Source organism: Drosophila navojoa, chromosome 2 (genome assembly GCF_054131105.1).
Source record: "Drosophila navojoa isolate 15081-1374.11 chromosome 2, UAZ_NAV_1.0, whole genome shotgun sequence".
Taxonomy (NCBI): domain Eukaryota; kingdom Metazoa; phylum Arthropoda; class Insecta; order Diptera; family Drosophilidae; genus Drosophila; species Drosophila navojoa.
In genome coordinates this window covers 28,182,374-28,207,035 of record NC_142890.1, presented here as the reverse complement: position 1 = coordinate 28,207,035, position 24,662 = coordinate 28,182,374, and the positions used below count along the sequence as shown (strand labels likewise).

Sequence of the window (24,662 nt, the reverse complement as noted above, 5' to 3'; positions counted from 1 at the left end):
TAAAAATAATTATTATGGTCATTAGTCATTTCGAATTCAAAGATAATTCTTTAAGAATTCAAAGATAATTTACAAATAATTTTGTTGTATATACGTAAGATTCGAAGCTATTAATTCAACTAGAAATCTTAATTTGATGCTAGATATTTTATCGAACATCATTGAAGTCTTCATTTTTCTTTTGTCTAATATATATATATATATATATATATTGTATGTACAATAAATATTATTGATTTTAAAATTATTGTGTAATTTTATAAAAAAAAGAAATAAAAAACAAAAAAAAATTATTAAAAAAAAAATTAAAATAATGTACAATTTTATATAATTGTTGTACTTTATTTATATATTTTATATAATATTATCATAAACTCACAGTTAATGTTTTGTTAACTTATAAAAGAAATATCTTTTTGGTACTTGATCTTTTGTAAGGCACTGTCTGCTTTGTTTATCATATATATATATATATATATATATATATATATATATATATATATATATATATATATAAGTTTTAAGTAAAGCTATTTATACATTATAAAAATATATTTTAACATAATCTAATCTGGAGTTAAGAGCTCATGTCTCTATATATTATATATATTTTACTAAAGTAACTCAAAGAAAATTAAAAAAAAAATTTAATTACATACTTCTTTTTTATCTACATACAATTCTACACACATATATCTCTATATATGAGTATTATTAAGCTGTAATCTGTAGTTAGGGATTTTCGAATATTTACTAAACTTTTAAGAGCTCATGTCTCTATATATTATATATATTTTACTAAAGTAACTCAAAGAAAATTAAAAAAAAAAAAATTTAATTACATACTTCTTTTTTATCTACATACAATTCTACACACATATATCTCTATATATGAGTATTATTAAGCTGTAATCTGTAGTTAGGGATTTTCGAATATTTACTAAACTTTTAATTATATTTCATAGATTTTGTATATGATATATAATTGCTCTTTTATCAAGATTGTTTGACTCTTTATCTTGTTCTTCTTCTTCTGATGTATAAATCTACAAAATATATTCCTATATTTTACATATATAATCACAAAATCAACAAATGTCATTCATAGAGCTCTCAATAAGTGCAAACTTTGAAAATTCCATGTCCCATCTATCAAAAACTCAATTAGTTGTATGGTATTTACAGGGTATCCGCTAAACAAGCACTATAGATTAACGCACTTTAACCTACATATTGGCAGAGGTGGGAGTATGCAACCGCGCCGAGTCGAGTCGAGTCGAGTCGCGTCGCACCCATAGATAAGTAAACATCATCAATTTGGTGAAATGAAAGTGATGTGTCAAATGGCTGAACATCTAGCAAATGAATCATCATTCAATGTTCACTGTTCAATGCTCAATGCTCGATGTTCGATGTTCGATGTTGAATGTTTGCGACAGACGCGATACAGGGCGCTCAGATTTTGTCAAATCATTTAAAATCAATTAGAACACCTTATCGCGATTCGTGTTGGAGTGAGCAAATGAAATACTTCTAATTATAGGAGTCTATAATAAAAGTGAGCAAATGTGAAGAGGGGAAAGCAGCCTGCAAAGTCAGGTTGATCAAGCAGCAATTTGCAAGCAACAGCATTCAGCTGAGACTACTGCCAAGATCGGCCATATAAATCGCATAAAATCAGACGCAGCAGCCGATGCCAAAGCGTGTAAACTTTAACGAGGCAGAATAAAACTCCTACGAGAAAACGAGCAACTTTAATTTGATGCTAAAATACTGAATAGCTACAGAGTGGGAGAGTGAGAGAGAGAGAGAGTGGGAAGTAGGGAGAGAGAGAGCTGCACACGTCCCGGGCGGCATTTAAATTGCATATAAAAGTTGGCTTTTATGATCGGCTTCTATTAGCCAAATAAACTATCACGTGTTAAGTCGCGCGCGATCCTGGCCACAATTATAAGAGAATATAAACTCTTTTTTATGAATGCATTTTAATGTGCCGGCATTAAAATAAAAAGTCAGCTCGAGTCCAACACGCAGCGGAAGCTCAGCCATCAAATGGCGAATATATTGCCTCTCGATTGCCACAGTACGCACTCGAGTGAGTGACTAACTAGCTCGTTGACTGACTGATCGTCCCTGCGGCCGCCTGTACCTAATCCCCGAGGTCCTTTTCACAGCCAGCGCAAGGTGTCGACTTACATGTGCAAGGACTAGGATCTAGGATCTGCTTGGCTGCGCCGAAAGCGAAAGTGATGCTCAGTTGGAGTTTTCTGTTTTGTTGTTCTTGTTTTTTTTTTTTTTTTTTTGGGTAATGAAATTAAGGACGCATCGTTTGCTGCGCTTCGCTGATTGTTTTGTTTCAATTTCTGGTTGCGCCCCAGACACTGTAGCTGCTCTAAGTGCTGTTCTCTTTGGGCTGAATTTCCTCGAAGCGCGTCTAGCTGCGTTCAGCTGCACTTTTCAAAGGAAAACGAAGGGCCGAAAGGTTCGGCGTACCTGAAAATCCGCTTAGTGGTTGATGGCGATGTCGATGTCGATGTTGTTGTTGCTGTTGCTGTTGCTGTCCTCATTTTTGACGACAAGAAGTCAACCTCTCGATTTACGACCATTTTGTTTGAGTAATTCCTGCCCTGTGGCTGTGTTGACTCAAGCGCATCCGTGCACCATCCAGGACGATCGAGAGAGAGAGAGAGAGAGAGAGAGAGAGAGAGAGAGAGAGAGCAACCACATGCCTGCCAGTTGTTCGAGCCATTGTACAGTTTTTACTTTCAGCTGTCGCCTTTCGGCTTCCCCTGGGATCGCGCCAGTGACTCAATTTGCCTTTTGATTTCGAGCAGCAAAGTTATAATAATATTATCAATTTTGAAGTCAAGTCCCTTTAATGATCGCTTTTTATGGCTCGGTGTGTGACAGTCTGTGCCTACTCTATAAATATTTTATATCCACTTGCATATTTCACAGCCTCATTTGTTTGGGCATTTTTATGCGCATCTCCCAATCGCTGCGCTCTCGACCAAATGACCAAATAGAAATGTTCACGATTCAATTAAATGATCGTAAAAAGTCTACTGAATGCATGAAAAGTTGTCAGAGGAGAAGAAGACAAAACCAAACGATTGCCCATTCGGCCAGCAGAGTTCATGCTCGCCTCGTCTCGTCTCGTAAAACTTCTCAAATTGTTGTTAGAACATAAAAATCACCTAAAATTGGTAATAAAATCAATGGCGCAAAATGAAACTCAACCTGTGACCCCACCAAATAGATTAAGATAGACATAAAGATACAGAGAGGAAGAGAGAGAGAGAGAGAGCGACTCAGAGAGGGAGAGACAGAGAGGAGACTTTAATGTCCGGTTCACGTGCGTAGGCGATTGAATTGAGATGTAAATGCCCGAGCCCATATAGAACAAAGAGTGGAAATTAATCTGTTGCTTATAAAATTTAGATTGTGGCATGCTCCACATCCGATAAGATAATGCCAGCTAATCTGAGATGCATAAAGCAATAAAGAATTGTCGTTCTGCCTGGCACTTGCCATGTGGAAGTGAGTCAAGGATATACGAGGACTCATGCTCATTAGCGGAATGGAAGCTGAAGCTGAAGGCCGTAGCTGGATTGATAGACTTGTACATGTAATAGTTGAAGCAAAAACATTTGCTGTTTATACTCAGAGAGATAAAATTGCAAACAGACGAAAAATGACTTGAACTTAAACAGGAATTAATATGCATTTTTAAGCAAAAATATTGTAGCTGAAATTTGATTAGCTTTCAGCCAATTCTTTTTTTTTAGGAATATTATAATGTAGGTCTATATAAAGGCAGGAATATGAAGAATGTGAATAGGCAAGCGAATAGCATTTTATTGTGAATTACATAATCTTAATAGTTGCTGAGATTTTCATTTAAAATAACTAAAGTCAAATCAATGGGGATTTTATATTTGTATTTTAAACTAAGAAAATAGGTATTCAGCATGTTTTTGGCTATTTCAATTATTCAAGTTGTATTTATTTCAGACGTTTCAGTTTACTGCATAAGGATATTAGCAAAATAAATTACTGATGATGGTCAATGAAGGTATATTAAATTATTTTGTTAAGGTCTGTTCGAAGTATTTGTTAAAAATTTCTGCAGATTGACTAAAGTCATAGAAATATATATATATCATGCAATTCGATTATCTTTTGGGAATGTTTATTTAACTCTTTTGAGGATCGACTATAGCCATAGAAATTTGTCATCACACTAAGCGAATGCATCGAGTGAGTGATAAGAAGGCGGCACGGCTGTTTATAAACCTAATGATAGTTTAGCTGACAACGAGTTTCGCATTACACTGCGAATTGTAGAGACCCTGAAACCAAATTTCAATTCATAAGAGCCGAATTTTATTTTCATTACGTATTGGCAAGGGGAACAAAATACATTTGCATGATATATTTATACTTTTTCAAAACGGAACTGTAGTTTTAATGAATTATGAAATGTGTTTAGGGCGACTACTTCGATTTAGTAGTGGGTATAATAGGTGTAGTAGGTAAGAGATTATCTCGACCTGGCTGTGTTAGGCAACAGAAATGCAACCAATTGTAGATCATCATTCTATTATATTTCATTATACTATTATACTGGATATAACAAAGTATTTTTTACAATATGTATCATACTGCAATTTATTGAAGTGAAAAGTCGAAGTTGTGATCTTTCGAATAGGTTACACTTCGAGTGTCTAACGAGTGGTTACTAAAGTGTATATTGATATATCAACTACCAATCCGCTCGAGAATATACTGCCTAACATTCAAGATTTTTATAGAATCATCATCAATTAACTCTTGGCTGATCAAGTGTAAAGCACATGCAACAGTTGCACATTAAGTTGCCTTTGGCACGCTAATCGTCTACAGGCAAATCAACGGCGAAATCCACATCGAAATCAAAATGAAAATCAAATTCATTGTATGGCACATGGGCCATGACGATGCAGGCAGGCAGCCAGGCAGGCAGATGCAGTTAAAAAGTTGGGGACTGCAATTGCGACGGGTTCTAAATGTGGCCAAACGCGAAAAACCGTTAAGCATCAATTTTGACGCGCCATAAAACTGCAATGAAGTGATAAGTGCCGCTGCAACAGCAACAAAAACAGCAACAACAACAACAACAACTGCAGCAGCAGTGGTAGTGGCAGTGTCAGTGGCTGAGAGCAACAGGAATGTGCAGTTGATAGATATTTGTTGGCTGCCATAACCCAGAGCCAACTGAACAAACTGGAAAACCAAAAATCCGGGCGACATCAGCAACAACAACAACAACAACGGGAATGTCGAGCCGTAGCTGTCTGGCGGTCGGACATCCGTATCTATGAGATAACAATGCAAATGCAATGACTCTGCATATGCATATGTGAGTATCAAACACACACACACACACTCTTTCTCTCTCTCTTTGTGTGAGCTATGCGACAATCAAACAAAACAAGACTTTTATGAACACCGCGGGAAGTTGACAGCTTGCGTCATTGGCATGATATGCAAACTGTAAATGCAAAGGCACCATCCGCACCACCCCCACCCAACAGCGACACGCCCGCACCTCGCAGAGCCCCACACCGACAACAATAACAACTGCGATTGCTGGCGCTGGCTGTGCCAATTTTATTGCATCGCGTGCCCAATTATGTATATGGCATGGATATGGCTATTGGTATCGGCCCATCATCATCGTCGTCGTCGTCGCCGTCGTCGCCGTCGTCGCCGTTGCCGTCATCATCATCAACACGATTCATTTTTACGGGCCAACAGCAACAGCAACAGGCAACAGGCAACTGGCAACTGCAACTGGCAAGAGCAACATTTCCCAACAAGCAGCAACATGAAAATGGAAATACATTTTTCTGATGCATTTTCACGTGCATAAAATTTGATTTGATTATGACAAATGTTCACGTGTTGCACTTTTGTTTTTTGTTGTTCCTTTCTTCCCACCTCTCTTTCCATTTTTTGTTTGGCATTCGTTTTTGGCATAAGTGCAGAACAGAAGAGAAAGTTGCTTTTGACAGAGCTCGTTAGCCAACTCAATGGAATACAAAAAATCGTGTAAAGATGTTGAGAGCTGTTGTAAATTGTGCACATTAAGAGACAATTGCCATAATATATTTTATATTTTATCGAACTTAGCTGGTCTAAGTATTTTCTGCTCACATAGCTCGTGCCACTCTCTGAAATATAAGGCTAGGCTGAACAGAGCTGAGTATTTGCAATTGAAGTTTATCTATAATACATTTTGCAATCAAAGCTTAATCTTCCTTGTCTCAATTTTAAGTAATATAGAAGTTTTCTATATTACTGTTTGTAGAAAACTATACTACAAATATATAAACTATGATATAATATATTCACTGCAAATATAGTAATTGTTTAATAGTTATTAATTTATTTATATAAATATATTAATAATATATAAACAATTCATAAAGCATGAAATCTAGCTATTTAATAAGAGTTTAATGTTCATAGTTTATGAATAGCTTAATAGATTTTTGTTTATCAGGTTGACTGTCAGGTCAACAGAATCAAATAACCAATATTCCAACTATTCTAAAAAAAATTAAATTATTGTATTAAATTATTACCTAAGCAAAACGTGCACCACAGAAAACAACTTCAAATTAGTAAAAAATGGCCAAAATATCAAGGAGTCATACATAGATCGAGGACCAACAACAGAACGCTGCAAAGTGTACTCCAATTCTAACATATTTTAAAAAAAAGGTTGCTACATAATAAGATATAAAATGAAAATGAAAGAAGTCAAGATCTGCATCTTATCATACAATACTCAAGTACAACTCCTTTTAGATGACAACAACAACAGAGATATTAAGCAAATGCCGATTTGAGAATTAAATTCAGCATGTAAAATCTTTGAAGATTCCGTTACTTCAGCTCAAAATTTTCCTGCCCATTGCCCACAAAGAAAAATAAATTAAAAGATAAATAAATGTTAACTCTTTGTTTATGACTCTTTAATTAGAATCATTTGCTTGAATTGAGGAAAGCGAATCATCATTCTGAAAAGTCATCTTATTCAGTTGTCACAGGATTAAAAATAAGAATCATCAATGCAGTAAAATCGTAACAATATGAAGAGCCAAATCGGGCTTGAATTGACATGTTTATTCAGTAATCTATATGAGGCATACGAATGGCGCTCCTGCTAATCAGCGAGAGAGTTATATGAGCTGCATTTGTGTGTGTATATGTGTGTGTGTGTGCCTGTTCGTTAGTTAATAAAGTTAGTCTTGTAAATTGGCCAATATCCATTTATCATTTACTGCGCGAGTACTTTTAAAAGCAATCTTAATTGGCATATTTTATTGAAAACACGTTACGTTCATTTAGGCATCGGGGCTCAGCATAGTAGTAGTAGTAGTAGTAGTAGTAGAGTGTGTATGAGGTTGTCAGCCACTCAGTGCATTCATTAAGAGTGTTTCAAAGATTGTTGAGACAAGTGGGAATATCTTTAATTGGCCGTAATTGAAAGGACAGAGCTTTAAACACTTAGTGGGGCCCAGGTCTCGGGGCGGGCTGGTGTTGCTGGCTTCTATCGGCCATAAAATCAATTTCGTATCAGTGGGCCATCTTATCGCAAATCGAGTTTCTAGCACCGCAAAACCAGCACCAGACGTGGATAACTAATTGACTTATGGGCACTGTCTGTCCTGCAAATACAGCTGGAGTAATCAGCACACAGCTCAGCGAGGAGCAGAGAGGTCTGGCTCTCACACCCAGTCCATCACACTTTTGCACTTATGCATAAATTATCTTTATTGGCCAACTGTCCGGGCGGGCAGCTGACAAGTGAGGAGCAGCCATTGCAATGGCGCAGTCAGCCAGCCAAGTCATTCAATCAGCCTTTGCGGCAGCCCAGACCAAATGCTGTCGGTTAATTGCAGGAGGAGCCAGGCCATCAGGCATCTCTGTATCGTTGTATCGCTGTATCGTAAATCAATTGAAAATCCATCAAAATGCGCTTATTGTATTGAGATTGCAACTAATCTCGAGCTGAGCTGCCTGGGCATACAACGTTATTTCAATATTTTCGCACTGCTAAAACAGGCGATGCAGCAGGAGTACAAACCAGAAACAACAACAACGACGACCACTACAACAACGAGATAGGCGTTGCCATGCGCTTGCTCCATGGCTACATCAATTGACAACTTAATCCTGCGACATGTCAGTAGAGGCTCAAATGAGATTTACGTCGCTCGTCCGCTCTCTCGGCCGACCGCCGCCGCGAGGACCCCAATTGGCCGGCATTTTGTGTGCTTGTTGAGTCAGCGAAAAGTTGTAGCGATTTTTCAACGAGCCGTCGTCTCTTGGCCCCGTTAACGCTTTGATTGACAAACTACAAAGGTGTAATTATTTTTAATAAAAATTTTCGCCAACCAACCATCGCCGCTCGCTCGCCGTGGACACGATTTGTGCTACAGTTCTTGTAAGTTTTCAATCAATTTGCCAGACAGCCCAGCATTCCGCTAGTCCACCCCACACCCACCGCACCTCCGCCAACGATCGGCTTGTGGAACGCCCATCCAACACTCCAGCCGCAATTATGTCAGCGTGTGAGCGCATAAATTACGAGAGTCGGACACAGATCGGCCACAGATCGGCCACGAGATCGCCGCCTGGCCGCAAATGAACGTAAGCTCCCCTCCCTCACTCTGCTCAGCCCTCCCCCGCTGCTCAAGTCCTTGTATTGCTTATGGCGGCGGCCATAAATCTTGCCCTGGTGGCGCGTTACTCATGCGCAATGTCCTCGTCGCCGTGGGCCTCCTGCTCCTACTGCTCCTCCTCCTTCTTCGCTGTAGCAGTCAGGCGATCTCTTATAATCGCATTGCGACTAATTATCGTATCTGCGAATTATTATGAACGTGATTTGCAAATTGTGCGCTCGCGATGCTCGACTAGTTAGTTAGATTCGATTTGCCCACAACTAAGTTGACATCGTCCATACCCTACGCTCACACTTAATTAAGGAAGGTAACTCTCCTTTAATACTCCATTCGTTTGAATTATTAAATAGTTCTAAACGATTTATACTCTAACAAATGGTAAGCCGATATTTTCCTTTATATGTGGGAATCTTAAATATAAATTATATAATATATATAAAATTCTAAATTGCGCTTCATACATAACTGATGACAAATACTTGGTCATTTTTTACTTTTATTGATACTTTATACAATTAACATAATCATCACAAATCAAAAAGAACACAAATCTTTAAAAAATATGTTTTTATAGTATTCCTTGAGTTTATATAATCAATTTATAACTATTCAAATATTTTTTTGTATATTTTAATTTGTTATTCATTTATTGAGATTATCCTACAACTTAACATAAAAAGAATTTAGAACTTCTTTATTTCTTGTTTATTACAAAAAAATAATTTTTATTTATTTACTTACATTAATGTAGCGTATTTTAGCTGCCTCTGACGCAACTAGATTAAGTATTAGCATTTATATACATTAGTATAATTAATTTTTTAATATTATTTATGAGCTAATGTCTAGTACGCGTCATACTATATTTTATTTAAATATAATATTTTTAAATATTTAGTAATAAATATCATCAATTAATTTAATTGATTTCATTTGTAAAGTTTGGATATCTAATAATATATAACGAATTTCTCAGAGTTTGACTTTTAATAAAACAATTAAAATACAATTATTTAATTTATAATCCGTAATTTTCATTCTTCTTTAATAACTTAAGTGATATACAAACAGTTCTTATTTTACATCAATTTTATATACGTTCTATTTATTTGAATATGCAAATAAATCAATAAAAATGTGAATTAAATGCATATCAAATAAAAAATATTTCTAAATCACTCAAGATATTCCCCTTCTGACAGACGATTATCAAATCTCTTTCATTGATAATTCCAGTGCTTGAATGCATCGTAAAGTATCTATAATTGAACATAGAGGATGCCATATTCTGGTGCTTTGCAGTTCTCAAACATTATCGCCAGTCATTTATGGCCCACAGTAAAATCGCAAATGATCATGTTTAGAGGGATCTCTCTCATTCTTTTTTTTTTCTTCGCATCTACTATTTGATTAACCAGACTCGGTTGATCTGAGCGCTCCCGATGCCTCCTCCCTCGGCTGCTGTGGCTGCTGTGGCTGTGGCTGTGTTATGCTCTCTGGTGATTTGGTTTGTTGTCTTAAGGCATTTTATTTGGCGCCATAAATCTATCAACGCCGGCGCAACGCGTGCGCATGCGCAAACACTGGACCAGAGCCAGGCCGCGCCGGGCTGGGCCAGGCGAGGAGCTGAGCTCGGTATCTGGCATGGATAGCATGTACATGCTGATAGGCCAGACGGCTGGACGGCCGGCCGTTCGGCCAAGGAAGATTTACGGCTGGCAAACGCAAATGTTGAAGCCCGGCTGAGAGCATTTTAAGTTTATGATACGAAAATCAGATTGCTTTATTGTATGCGAAATGGATCGATGATCAGGGCACTCGTCTGGCGTCTGGGCGTGCAATTGGTTTGAATCGTATTGGATTGGATTGGATTGGGTTCGTATTGGTGCTCCGCACCACAAATTCATTTATATTTATGATTTGTGAATTGGGTTTTATGATGATGTTATTTGTGGTCGGTCATACAATCTGACCGAACTATTACATTTTTACGGGCTGGCTAAAAGTGTGAATTTGCCACTTCATTTGAGAGCTTGTAAAGACATAAATTATGCCCGACTATGTGCGAGTGTGTGTGCATGTGTGTGTGTGTGTGTGTGTGTGGCGCCCTGGTAGCCACGGTTACTTAGCGCTTTTTATGGCCATGTGAATTGGGCGTTGCACATTCGAAAGTGTTGAGCATTAAAGTTCAACTGTGCAACTGTGCGACAACAACAACAACAACAACAGCAGCAGCAATGCGTGCAACAGCAGAAATGTAAACGTTAGCCACAAGAGTCAACGTCAAAACAAAACAAACAAACAGACGGCATTAATGATGACTGCGACTGGGGGACGACTCTGCCGGCTACCACTGAGAAGAGTGGCCAAAAAATATATTAATGACTTATCAAGGATAATTTGACAATGCGCAATAAATCAAACGGGGCGTGTGGTTTACTCGCCCTCTCTCTCTCTCTCTCTCGCTCGCGCTCTCGGTTACTGGTAACCGGTGACAGTGAGCATTGCCAGCACACTCAAAACTGAGCAACAAAACCAAACCCGAGCCCAAACCCAAACGCAAACCCATAGGTATGACTGCTCCACACAACAACAACGACAACAACGAGAGCGCTGCGAAATGCGATGCTGATGCTTAATTTCTGGATAAGGAGACGGACGCACGCGTGGTGGCCAGCAAATTGGATGCCCAGCTGTGTAGCTGGAGACTGTGCCATAACTTAACACCTTCGTCGGAGTGCCAGCCCGGTACTGCACTCAAATGCATAAGCAAAACGCCACACATGCTCAGCAGGGTTGCTCAAGACAACAAAATTCTCAAAGTTCTTACCGGGCCAGCATTGAAAAACAAACGATAAACGATGTTTCTCAATATCTTTCTATAGCTGTTCAAATATTGGAAAAGTTTTTAATATATTTCTTTATAAGTTTTAAAATAATACTAGAAATCTAGTAAAAGACACAAATGGTATTTGCCTTGTGTATGTACATGATTTGTATTATCAAAAATATTTATATAATAAATACAGTTTTATTTATTTATTTTCCTATAGTTTTATAGGATTTATTTTATAAATATATTTATAATTTATAGATATATTTATAAATTTATTTAGAAGTACGTATATTTTAAGTTCAAACTTAGTACTACTTTATATTAATAGTATGAAGTTATAATATATATATTTTTAAGTACATAGTATTTATATTAACTATAATTATTCTTAAATAAGAAACATTTTGGATATCCGCCCTCTAAAAACTTCTGTTTTTCACCACAAGCTAGACTGTAATATATTTTAGTGTCCTCATAAAAATTTGCTACGTTCCTCCATAGCATAAACAGCTATTAATACATTTATTATTTGTATTCTAACTGATATATGTATATATAAATCTTAACAAATCCAACAGAATTTATATATATTTTATTGAAAACTTTTCCTTTAAATCATTTTTGCTCTCTTCAAAATATTTAAATTAATATTATAATATTTAAATATATCATTTAATATACTTTATATACTTGATATATATATGTCTAGAACTGCTTTTCATGATAATCTAATTTAATAATTATTTGCCTTGATACACCCTACTAAGTAACCAAAATTGCACACGCACACACATTCATATTCATATAAATACATATGTACATATACATACGTATGTATGTAGTGACCGCAATGACACATGTGTGGGACATACATTTTTGTATATACTATATACAGTCGTAAGTATCTTTGCAGTTTGGTGATTTTCTGTTGCCGTTTGCTTTTGTTTTTGTACATTTTTTCTTCTTCTTTTTTTCGGGCTCATGCATAAAATATGATTGCGTTTCATTTGTATCTACGAGATTGAATTTCTCTTAGGCGCGAGCGAGTTTATGAGCTTGTCAATTTTCTTTTTATTTATTTATATGCATATCATACCTGGCCGCGGAGTCGGAGTCGACGGAACGAGAATGAGACCGAGAATGAGAATGGGAAGGCGAAGGCGATGGGGAAGGCGGAGGGCAAGCAGACTTGATTTCATAATAATACGCGAATACAATATTGAAAGTGCTCTGTGGGCTGATCCCACTCGTGGCCGCCATCGCTCAGCTCTGCTCAGCTCGGCTCAGTTCAAGTTGGGCTGGCTCACTGGGCTCTGGGTTGGGGCTATTGTTGTTGCCTACATCAAAGTGCACCGAAGCGTGGAGCTGCAATTGAAGCTGGAATTGGCGTCGTGGTTGCTGTTGCTGTTGTGTTGTACGTAGCCTCACCTCACCTTAAGCTTGTAACATTTTATTGTAATTAAGAACATGTAAGTTGTAAAGAGGAGTCGTCGCTGCTTGTGTCGCATCGAATCGGGGCCCCACCTTATATGGTTGTCGCCTGTCTCGTGTCTCCTTCGCATTTGCAAATTTGTGGCGGCTGAAGTCAAGAGGGCGAGACAAAGTCAATTGCATTCTTAACCCTTTATGCTGATCAAGCAGCAACAACGGCAACTGCAACAGCAACAACGAGTACAACAACAACAGCAACACAGCATCAGCGGCAACAAATAACAGTACAACTCTAATTAAAAATTAACACACTTCGATTTGGAGATGGAGCAGGAGCATGGCGACGGCAAGCGGGAGGCTCAGCAAAAAGAGAATTCGTTTAATCAGGCTAAAATGAAGTCTATTATGGCCAGGCCTGCCTCGCAGATTGGCTGCATGAGCAACGTATAAACAGCATCTCATTTGAAGTCATCATTAAAAACGACGAGCGATGCGCCAACATGCAGATACTCAGCCAGACGACACCGTTGACCGGTATCCCACTCCGCGCAGCGCTCCCAGCGATCCGCAACCGCTCGGCTCCTCCTCAGCAAGGCGGCTGCGAACACGGCGCACACTTGAGGCCATGTAATCAACGTTTGCTTACTTCATTTAGCGTGCGGCAGAAGAAAAGCGAAACATGCATACAATCAGCGTTGCCCAGACAAATGAACGTGCAGCAGCAGCAGCAGCAGCAGGAGCAGGAGGAGCAGGAGGATGGCAATGCCAATGTGATGCCCATACCGATGGCCGATGGCCGATGGTCTCGTAGCTGGAGACCGTTTGCTGGAGCAGCCAGGCTGCGCTTGTTGCCAATGATGTATTTTTGATTTCGTATCTTATATTACCAACAACAAGCCACAGCTACAACACCACCAGCACTACCAACAACAACAACAACAACGTCCAAGTGTGACTCTGGGCAGCCCGGCTGCAGTCATCGTCACAACGGAGATCTCACAGCGCAGCCAAAAGCCAACAAAAGTTGATTTCGGAATTTTTATTTTTGATTGTGATGATTGTGCATTGAAATTTGATACATTTTGGCCTGAATGGCCTGGGATGCCAGGCAACCTGTGGTTGTTGTTGTTGTTGTTGCTGTTGCTGCTGCTGCTGTTGTATGCAAAAATGTTGGCTAGTCGACAAGGCATTGGCTGAAACTACGACTAACAACAAGAAACAGGCAGGCAGACGTCCGACAGAGACAGACGGACGAAACAGCAAGCAACATTAATAAGATTGGCATCTGCTGCTTGCAGTTCAAATGTAATTTCTCATAAACAAAAGTGGGCTGACTGGGTGTGGTGCGCTGTTTGCCTGTTGCTTATTGCTGTGTATTTGCCTGCCAGCCCGATCCTGTTCCTGTTGCTCAGCAATTGTATGTGGCCATCGAGATAAATGCGCTGGCTTAACTGCTGGTGGGTGGGTGTTGCACGCTGCAAGTGGCAAGCGGATCTGGTAGCTGGCCTCAGCTTGTTAGCTGTACCTGATCGGTTTTTCGATTGACACGGCTGGAGTGAAAGCCAGCAGCAGTGCTTCCACTGCTCGACTTGAGCTGAAGTCAGTCATAAATGAAATTGAATTCTACTAACTCAAAATGCAAACTCATTATTTTTTATGCATTATCTATAATATATATGTATACATGCGTCTATTCTGAGCGATCTACTTTAAATTAAGAAAAGTCTATAGCGTATTAAATATCCGTTCTTGCGTCATTTTGGTAAACAACCTTTTATGTATATCTTGCTTGTTTACACACTGCTGGCCATTTTGGAGCCATAAATTTAACCTTTATACTAATAATATTAACATAGCATTAACATAACATTAAGATAACAGTAAAGGCTAACATTTTTGCCTTACTAATTGAATCCTACGTCAGCTAAAAAGGCACAATACTGCCTGATTTGTGATTTCATTAAATATGCAATACTAAAGCTCGTGGAGATCGCACGAGTGTGTCACATATGTATATGTAAGAGTTCTTTTTTCGTCATGAGCAAAAACACAGTTTACTTAATAGGGTCAAAGACATCTCTAGCTAAATATATTTAAAACTAATCCTCATACTATACTTCGTTCTCTCTTTATTATTCTCCGTCTCTCTTACTTTTTATATGGATCGCCCTGTCTGCCAATCTGCCTTTTAATCGATTTATCGCTTTCTTAATCTCTGCTTGTCTATCGATCTCTCCCTGTTGAGCTCTCTCTCTCTCTCTCTCTCTCTCTCTCTCACTCTCTTTCTCTCTCTCTCTCTCTCTCTCTCTCTCTCTCTGTATCACTCTGTCTATCGATCTGTCATTCTTCCTCTCTGACGATCTCACTCTCACTCTCTCTCTCTCTCTCTCTTTATCAATTTCGCTCTCTTCTTACAGATCAATATCTTTAATTGTCGTTCTCTTTCTCTATGCATACTGATCTCTCTCTCTCTCTATCGATCTTCAACTCTATCGATCATCCTATACGCCGATACCTCCCTCTGGCGATATCTGATTTTCTCCCTGTCCTTCTCTCCCACGCTCTGTATACCTCTCTCTCGATCATTCGGGCGATATCTGTTTTACTCCCTGTCCCTCTCTCCCACGCTCTGTATACCTCTCCCTCGATCATTCGGTAGATCTAAGTCTCTATCGATCACACTCTCTTTTTAACACTCTTTTTCTATCGCTCACTCTTATCGACTTTTTCCTGTCGATCTTTCTCTCTCTCTCTCTCTCTCTCTCTCTCTCTCTCTCTCTCTCTCTCTCTCTCTCTCTCTCTCTCTCTCTCTCTCTCTCTCTCTCTCTCTCTCTCTCTCTACCGATGTCTCTTTCTATTTTACTCGCTGACTCTCTCGTAATACAGCAAATACTTGTTAAGCCATAAGACATTTTTATACATTACATTTGAATATTATTTACTTTAATTATTATTATATATATTATACTATATTTACTATAAGAGTTTACAGAATATTAATTGAATACCATTTTGACTGAGCTTTCAATCATTTCTCAATTTCGTAATTGCGCTTTGCCAGAAACGTCGAAATGTTTGTACATATTTGGTCTTTGTCCAGGCTAGAGTATGTTTTATTTCATTAAGATCGTTTGGTGCATGTGTGTGATAGATCTCTTCAGCTTATTGCGTGACCCACATAAATACAACACTCTATGTAATATGCGCCACTTGAAGATGACTTGCCTTTGCCCGTTATATATTTATGTGATTCGAGGCTGCCATAAATATTTTACATACTTAGATGTAAATATGTGTGTGCACATGTGCGTATCGGAACAGAAACTTAAGTTCTTCAGCTTGAAAATCTAAGAAACGGCATCGCATCAAACACAATGCCCATCAGATCCCTAAGAGTTCAGACTCGGAATCGGAGTCGGAGTCAAAGTTGAGGACGGAGGCGGAGGCGGAGATGATTCGTGGCCCTACCCTCAGCTGCTTATGCTAATTCAGCTCCCCTCTTAACGGCAAAAGAAATTCCAAAAATTAAAATCTGTTTTTCCTGTATGCCATACGATATGGCTTTGGCTGTGACGGTGGTGCGGTGTGTGTGTGTGTGTGACTGTGGTTGTGGATATGGATATGGATACGCATGGACACAATGCGTTCGTACAATATTTTCAACACAATATGAACTAAGAGAATAAATCAAATTGATTAAATTCGAACAGAGCAGACAGAGCAGAATGATGTGGAGAGCTCTAAGCATTACATAGCATAGAAAATAGAAAGAAGAAGTCGAAGCGGGACAATAGGCATGGCCGTTAAGCTGAACTCTCATTTAAATAATAAACCACTAAAAACCTTGGGGAAACAGCAGAAACAGAAACTGAAACAGAAACAACACAGGCAATTTAAATAGAAAACCGTTCGCAGCATTCAAACAAAGTAGACGAAAAAGTAAACCATTAAAAATTACTACTAATGTGCACCTTACACAAAGGGCCCCAACAACTATGGTCTATGGTCTATGGTCTATGGTAGGGATCGGTTTGGATTGGATCGCAATGCTTGAATGGGGACAAAAGCGCCCCACAACAAAGTCACGAGCTTCGACTGGGCTAATGTCTAATAAGTGAGACCAGCTCAGCCGGGCCCCAGACAGACATCTGTACGACCCACTGCGGCGACAGCGCATTAAAATAAACGAGACCCAATTCATCTTCGGACCTTTTTTGTGAAGCCGCCAACCGCCACTTGCCAGTTGCCAGTCTGCGTCTGACTCTGACTCTGTGTTAGCCTTAGTGTCAGCTTCAACGTCACTATAGTCGATGTCGCCGTCGTCGTCGACGTCATTGTCATTGGCCGTGGCAGCTCGACATGGTCCGAGAACATAAATTGCAAAACGAGCTAGGGCAAAACTAAAACCACTTTACTTAATGAGCATCAAATATCTGCTTGCCACAATTCTCGATACAAATCTATTATTTAGGAGCTGCTTTGTAACTGCTGCACTAACATTTCAATTAATAAACCGCTCGCCCCCAATCCGGCACTGCCCGGCACCACCGGACACCACCGCCGTGCACGCACCGTCCCGCACTCGAGCACGCAGCACTCCCACATCTACTTCCACTCCCACTCCTACTCCCACGACCACGACCATTCCACAAAGAGAGTCGGAACAATGGCCAAGTATAATCACTTTGTTTGCACCTTTGGGAATAACCAGTGACAGACGCCGTCGCATGAGTGGAGTGGAGCAATGAGCTGCTTGGCTCCGACCATTCGGTAGCAGCTACAACTAGTTGAGGCCGGGCGCAGGACGCCACGCGCTGCCACGAAGGTGGCCTCCAGCAAGTCCGATGGGCAGTGGGGCATGCAGCCAAACCACAGTCACAACCACAACAACAACAACAACAACAAAAGAAGACAGCGCGAATTGCATTTATGAAAATGAGCTGAAGCTCTGCGCCGTGCAATTTGTTAACGAGACAATTGACCAAATGTTGCCCAGAACAAAGTCCCGACATGATTGTTGAAAGAAACTGCATGCATGCACCGCTCGGCGACCCTGATGTATAAAACAAACTACTACCAGAACAAGATGTTATCTTCAGTAGCGCTATAATTGAACTGATTATAGAATAAGATATTAATTTCAATGCGAATTGCGTGAGGTGTTAGATGGGCTATAAGAAGTTTCCATTGAAGCATTTCACATTGTAAAGCAATATCTTTTTCTGATTTGTATTTTTATAGATTAAATGCACCCAAGTTGTAGAGCCTATGAGATCAATTAATCTGTTGCTGTTAATGACAAGTCAAATTTGTTGTTGAAGAATCCTCATTTCATGAAGCACAATTGATTCAATATTTTCAAAATTGAAGGATCTAAAATCAGTTATATTAAACTATTAAGTTAGTATACTTTTAACTATTAGTACAAATTTATTTTAATTTTATAACCATGAATTCCATATTTTTAAAATATTTTTGTAGTTATAATAAAAATGAAAGTTTGGAATATGACAAAATTCAGTCATATTTAAATACTAATTCTTTAAATATTATTAAAAAGTTAATATAATATATTTTAAAAATATTTTTATCTATTGGGAAATCAATGCGGAAAGATCAAAACTTATCTATCAAAATTATTATACATGTATCTATATTTAAATATTCTAACAAAAAAATATATTTAAAAGTATCAAAAAGGAAAGAAAAAATCTTAAATCTAACAATTTTAAGTTTATTAAATTTAATTTGAATTATCTTTTAAGTATTAATTCAATATTTTTAAAATAATATATCTGAAAAATAAATAATAAATTATACAAACAAATAAATAGTTATCACCGTCTAAGTTTGTTTTAATTATTATAACAATTTGTATATATATATATATATATATAAAGTTACTATTACTGATAATTTAATTTAATTTACTGATTGTATTTTAAATGTGTTTTTTTACCTTTAGTATTCTCAAAGATCAGTAAGGCACATTGAAAATATGTCTATAAATCTTGCAGCTCAACAAAGACTGCAAATGGTGGGGCTTTTAAGGGAAATAGTGAGATAGAAATAGTGCTGGAATACCCCATTTAACACAATACTACGTGAAGTGTTCTCATTCAACACATAGTTTAGTGATATTTTTAAGCTTTTAGCTTTCTTCATCTCATGCCAGGCCGTGTGTCTTGTCTTGGCGCATAATGGAAAAGCCACATATATATATATATGTTAAATATCAAAACTGTTTTTATACCCTGAACCCATTGAAAATGGGAAATCAGGGTATAATGGTTTTGTTAAAAGTATGTAACAGGCAGAAGGAGGCGTGGCAGACCCCACAAAGTATATATATTCTTGATCAGCACGACGAGCTGAGTCGATTTGGGCCTGTCCGTCTGTCTGTCCGTCCGTCCGTCCGTCCGTCCGTCCGTCCGTCCGTCCGTCCGTATGTATGAACGCGTCGATTTCAGAAGATATAAGAGCTAGAGACTTCAACTTTTTTTTAAAATGTCCGTATATATCACGCGCAGATCGAGTTTATCACTAAAAAACGATAACTCATTCCGATATTTTTTTATCGATAAAAAACCTTATCGAAGATCACTTAAAAAATTATATCTCCTACATCTTTCAAGCTAGAGTCTCCAAATTTAAAATGTATATAAAGATGTATTTTATACAATTTCGGTTTTTGTTAAAATTTACCCCCCACCCCCAAATTCACCCCCTCACCATCATCTTTGTAGAAGTCGTATATCAAATACTAGAGACTTGAGCTTCGGTATACACATACATTTAAACATTATGATTACGTTCTGAAAGTTTCATTACGATCGTACGTCTAGAAATCAAATTATTCCACAAATAAGTTCTCATAATATCGCCAACACTGCAGCGCAACCCAAGCTCAATGTTTATACGTGTGTGTGTGTGTGTGTGCGTGTGTTTGTTTGTATGCGTGTGTGTGTGTGTGTGTGTGTGTGCGTGTGTATTTGCGAATTATTATTGAAATATCAGTTGCTCGAAGGGTTCAGGGGATCTCGTAGTCGAGCAGTCTCGACTAGAGCTTTCTTACTTGTTTGTTATATTATATTAAAATCTATAGTTTCTATAGTATGACGGAGAATGGTAGAAATATGAAAGTCTATTATTGTTCACATTTTTAATTGTTAAAGAACAATAAGTAGAATCATAAAATCTCTATAGTTGAAAGTTAGATTCAGCTTTTGTGAATCATCTATTAAATGTTCACAAAAGCTAATAAGCAGAAATATAAAGTTCATTCAAATAATATGTTATTATAAGCATGCAAAAGCAACTGGATATAGATCGACTTCTCTATCATTGAATCTACCTTCGGTGCAATCTTCATCAAATATTGTTCCAAGATGTAAAAGAGTAGAGATTTTTTACTTTTATCTGATAAAAGTAAAAAATCTCTACTCTTTTACATATGAGTCTTTTTTACCTTTTCCAGTAAACCAATAAGCGTTAAGACAATGCAATATTATTCTGATCAATCGAGTCTTTTATATGCTGTAAATTTTTTATAGAGTCGCATAAATTATATATAATTAAAACGCATATATATACTTACACTTAATGATATAAAGCAAGTTGCTTTTATAGAGATAAAATAAGTAAATGACAATTATATGCGATAGGAAAGTGATTGTTAGGCCATGTCAAACACGATGATAGGCTGAGAGTCTTGACAAAGCCAATAGAAATCCCTACGAATGTGGCTCAAAGTCAACAAACTATGCGGCTTTGGCTACTTAGGCACCATTTGTAGCCTAAAGAGCTCTCAACTGCCAAAGACAAACCGATGGCAGTTGCCAATTGGCATTTGGCAATTGGGAAATGGGAAAATGGGGAAATGGTAAATGGCGAACAACGGGAACAACAATAACAATATCAGAGTGAGCTACTAGAGCGTCAACGCGGAGCGATAATAAAAGTGAAATTAACAATCAGCGAGCGCTTTACGGTTGACATTTCACATGACAGGTTAGTAATGCGATTTAGCAGGATAAAGGACAGCCGCAGGCTGGCCAACCAGACAATCAGCCCAAACAGCCAAGCAGGCCAACCAGCCAACCAGCGAACCGGCCAAAAGCAGCTGCGATGCCAGCCAGCCAGCCAGCCATCCAGCCAGGCAGGCAGCTCTCATGGTCTCATGGTCTCGTGGTCTCTCCGGCTGTGTCAGTGCATATTCGGTGCGAGTAGTGCAACAAAATCGCAAAACATTCGCCTTTGCTCCGGATTGTTGTTGCCGTTCGCCAGTCGCCGGTGTCGATGTCGTTGTTGTTGTTGTTGTTGTTGTTGCTGTTGGTGTTGCTGTTGTCGGTGTCGATGTCCATGGCAACCGCACCAAATGGTTTTGTGAAGAGAAAGTTAATTAAAATAATGAGTTTTCGTGCAAACGTTACGAGCTGTGCACCATTCGTTGTGTTGATGAATGTCTGGCCTGTCAAATAAGGCAGACGTCCAGCCCGACTGCGGCTCCAATCCAATCCAATCCAAGCTGAGCCCAGGCGAGTCGAGCAGAGCTGAGCTGAGCAGGGCAGACAGCCTGTTGTCTTATGCATGCACATTCAAATATTCTCATAATGCGTTATATAATATACGTAATAATGCACTTTTAATTAAATGCAGCACTCGCTCGGCTCATTCGCCAGCATTTAAATCGACATTTCAAATGTTTGCCATTTGCCCGCTCATCCAATTTGCATATTTGCCTAGTTTGCGTTTTGGGTTTTGGGTTTTGGGCTTTGGGGCCTCATCACTGCGGCGGCCAATGGGATATTAGTAATAAGCAAATTGATTTCGAATTGTCAGCATTACGTGGCCGGCAAATTAGATTTTGTGTGCTTCACTTATCAATATTAGATAAGTGGATGATTAGGTTTGGAGACGCCACTTTAATTGTAGCTCGCCTAATTGCAGCCATTTTAAATAAAAGAACTTGAGGCGCGTGTGTTGGGAATAATTTCGCATTTCGATGCGATCAACAATCAATGAACTGGCAGTAGTATTGCATTAGATGTGATTATGTGTATTTTGGACAATTGATGTCGTTCATTGAACTTATTCTAAACAAAAGCTTACGAGTTTTCACTTAGAAAGCATCTGCAAATTTTCATTTAGAGATTAGAGCTTTGAGCTCTTCATTATACGATTTTCAAGGGGATTTAACTCTGCATAAATACTTGCGCTCATTCAAGAAAGTAGCAGAGTATATTGGTGTTTTCAATGTCCGTTTCGCCTCTACCGAAGTTAGAGACATAAAATCCGAAATGTATAGAGTGGTAGATATTTCCGATACGTCTAAATTGAAATATAAACTAATTATAGTAATACTATATCTCGTATCTCACAAATTCCTTTATTTACATAGCATAAAAAATTCTTTAAAGAATGTTTAGTAAATTAGGATATGATAGATAGAATTCAAAATGTTTAGTCATTCACTCCAAATTCATTCTATTTATGTACCAAAAGTGATACGTTTTTAGATCATGAATAAGTATAATGCAGTCAGTAAAGTTCTGTAGTCAAATGTCTCAAAAACTCCTACACTAGGCCCTATTCATCCCCCTTGCATTCTGCTGAACCAGTTTATAGAACAGCCATGTGTGTAGATCGAAAGCGTGAATAATTATGCATCAAATTCGAAAAGGAAACATTAAAATTAATTTCGAAAAGGGTTAACATTAGATATAAAGATAATATTAGAGAAGAGCTCTCTCAATCCTAAGAGATTCCCATTCAAGATATACACTCAACCACTTCATAATTATAAATATATTATACAAATTTAAGACAAACTACTTTTGATAAGTGTGATCAGCATAAAAATCTCCATATCAAAAAAAAAGAGTTTCTAGCGAGGGGATGGGAGTAGATGGAATCAACAAGCAGATAAATTTAAGGCATATTTATACCCTTCCATCAAATTCTTAACATTTTCATATGCAGCTCTTGTCATTCATACTGGAGTGAGAATTTGATCTATGTTATATATTATTCTAAGATATGAATATTCATTATCAATTTCATAACTTATTCGATATCCAGTCAAAAGAAACTCACCAATCAATTTGCTTTGTCAAGTTCCTTCCTCGTCGTGCATCGTTAAATCAGTGTAGCTTTAGCTAGGAACCATTTGTTGGACTTAATTTGTCATCCACTTGCCGAATGGGCAGATTTTAATTTTGAGCCAAATGTTTGTGAATTGTACCACTGTGCTGACATGTGCAGCTGTCAAAATTTGCAACAGAGAGCACCGTTTGTTGCCAAAACATAAACATGTCAACTGTAAGAGCGATTCACAGAGAGAGCGGACACGCACCAGCGAGAGGATGACAGACCGGGAGAGGGATTCGCACAGTCCGCGAGAGCCATGCGGAGAGGGAGAGAGCGAGCGAGCGAGCGAACCAGCGAACGAGCGAACGAGTGAGCGAACGAGTGAGAGCCTCTTAAACTAAAACACTATGGGTGAAGGGTGTCTAATGTGGATGAAAGAGGAATAGGCTGAGGGGGGTGGAGGATGGGAGACGATGGCTGGCGGCGGGCTACGCGACTTTTCCTAGCTTGCGCGCGCCTTTTACGCATCCAAGTCTAACACTTTCAGTGGCCAAATCTTAGCTCCATGCCCACATGGCACCCACAGGGCCAGCAGCCCACAATGTAGCCGCCTCCAGCCGCCCGCGAACCGCCTCGAATCTAATGCCACAGAGATGCGACGTGGGCACAGCACCTGGACGCGAACGCAACGACAACGCTGGCAACGTGGCGGCGACGACGATGGTAACAATAACAGCTAGAACGGGTCCAATGCGTCGCCCTAACATGGCCCGCCGGCGTCCCAGCCCGGCCGACGACGACGACGACAAGGAGGACAACAACAACGACGGCCGACAGGCGACAGACGACAGGCACCAAAAATTTTCTAATTTCGCGACAGGTTCGATTTTGCGGAGAGCAGCGGGAGCTGTATTTATTTATATTTGCCGTGGCTCACAAATCGCGTTTCATTTTGGGGCCAATTAACGCGTTTGCCAATTTACACATTCGATTCTCAGCTTGATTAGAAAAATTTAGAAAAATAGCTGCGTGTGAGTTTTTTTTAATGCGGTGCCACAACAAAAAATTGGCTGACTGTTCACTCGCGTCGCGTCGCGTTTGTCAAAGAGCAGAGAAGCGAGCGACAAAAGCCAAAATCTCGCATCTCACACAGCGAACCAACACCAAACCGGGGGCACACACAGCAAAACAGGCAGCCAGCCAGCCACACAAGGACCAAACGTTGCCGCCATCGAACGTACCAAAAGCAGCAGCAGCAGCAGCAGTGCCAACAGCAGCAGCAACAACAACAACAACAGTGGGGCAATTGCAAAAACAGAAAGCAGAACAAAAAAAAAAAAAAGCAGAAAAAAGTGAAGTGAGCATCAAAGCGCACGGACCAGAATAGTTTTCAACCCGACCAGTCGAGCCACCCAACCACCCAGCTTGAGTATCATGTACAATGCGATGCACGGCCCAACCGCCCAAATAACCCCTCGACGGTGGGCAACTCTTCAATTGCTGCTGCTGCGTCTAAAAACCGAAAACAATAAAAAGCTCCAACTGGAGCTTCGGCCATAGCGACACAAGTG

General features: G+C 38.9%; 1 protein-coding gene across 1 annotated transcript in view; it reads right to left on the bottom strand.

Annotated features, from left to right (window-relative positions):
• hth (Meis homeobox homothorax) overlaps window positions 1-23,479 on the bottom strand; it is a 160,742-nt gene extending 137,263 nt beyond the window's left edge. Inside the window, exon 1 of the mRNA XM_089258150.1 lies at window positions 23,098-23,479. The gene's annotated coding sequence lies outside the window, so the exon portion shown is untranslated. The remainder of the gene's footprint in view (window positions 1-23,097) is intronic.
• Between the last annotated feature and the right edge of the window lie 1,183 nt (window positions 23,480-24,662).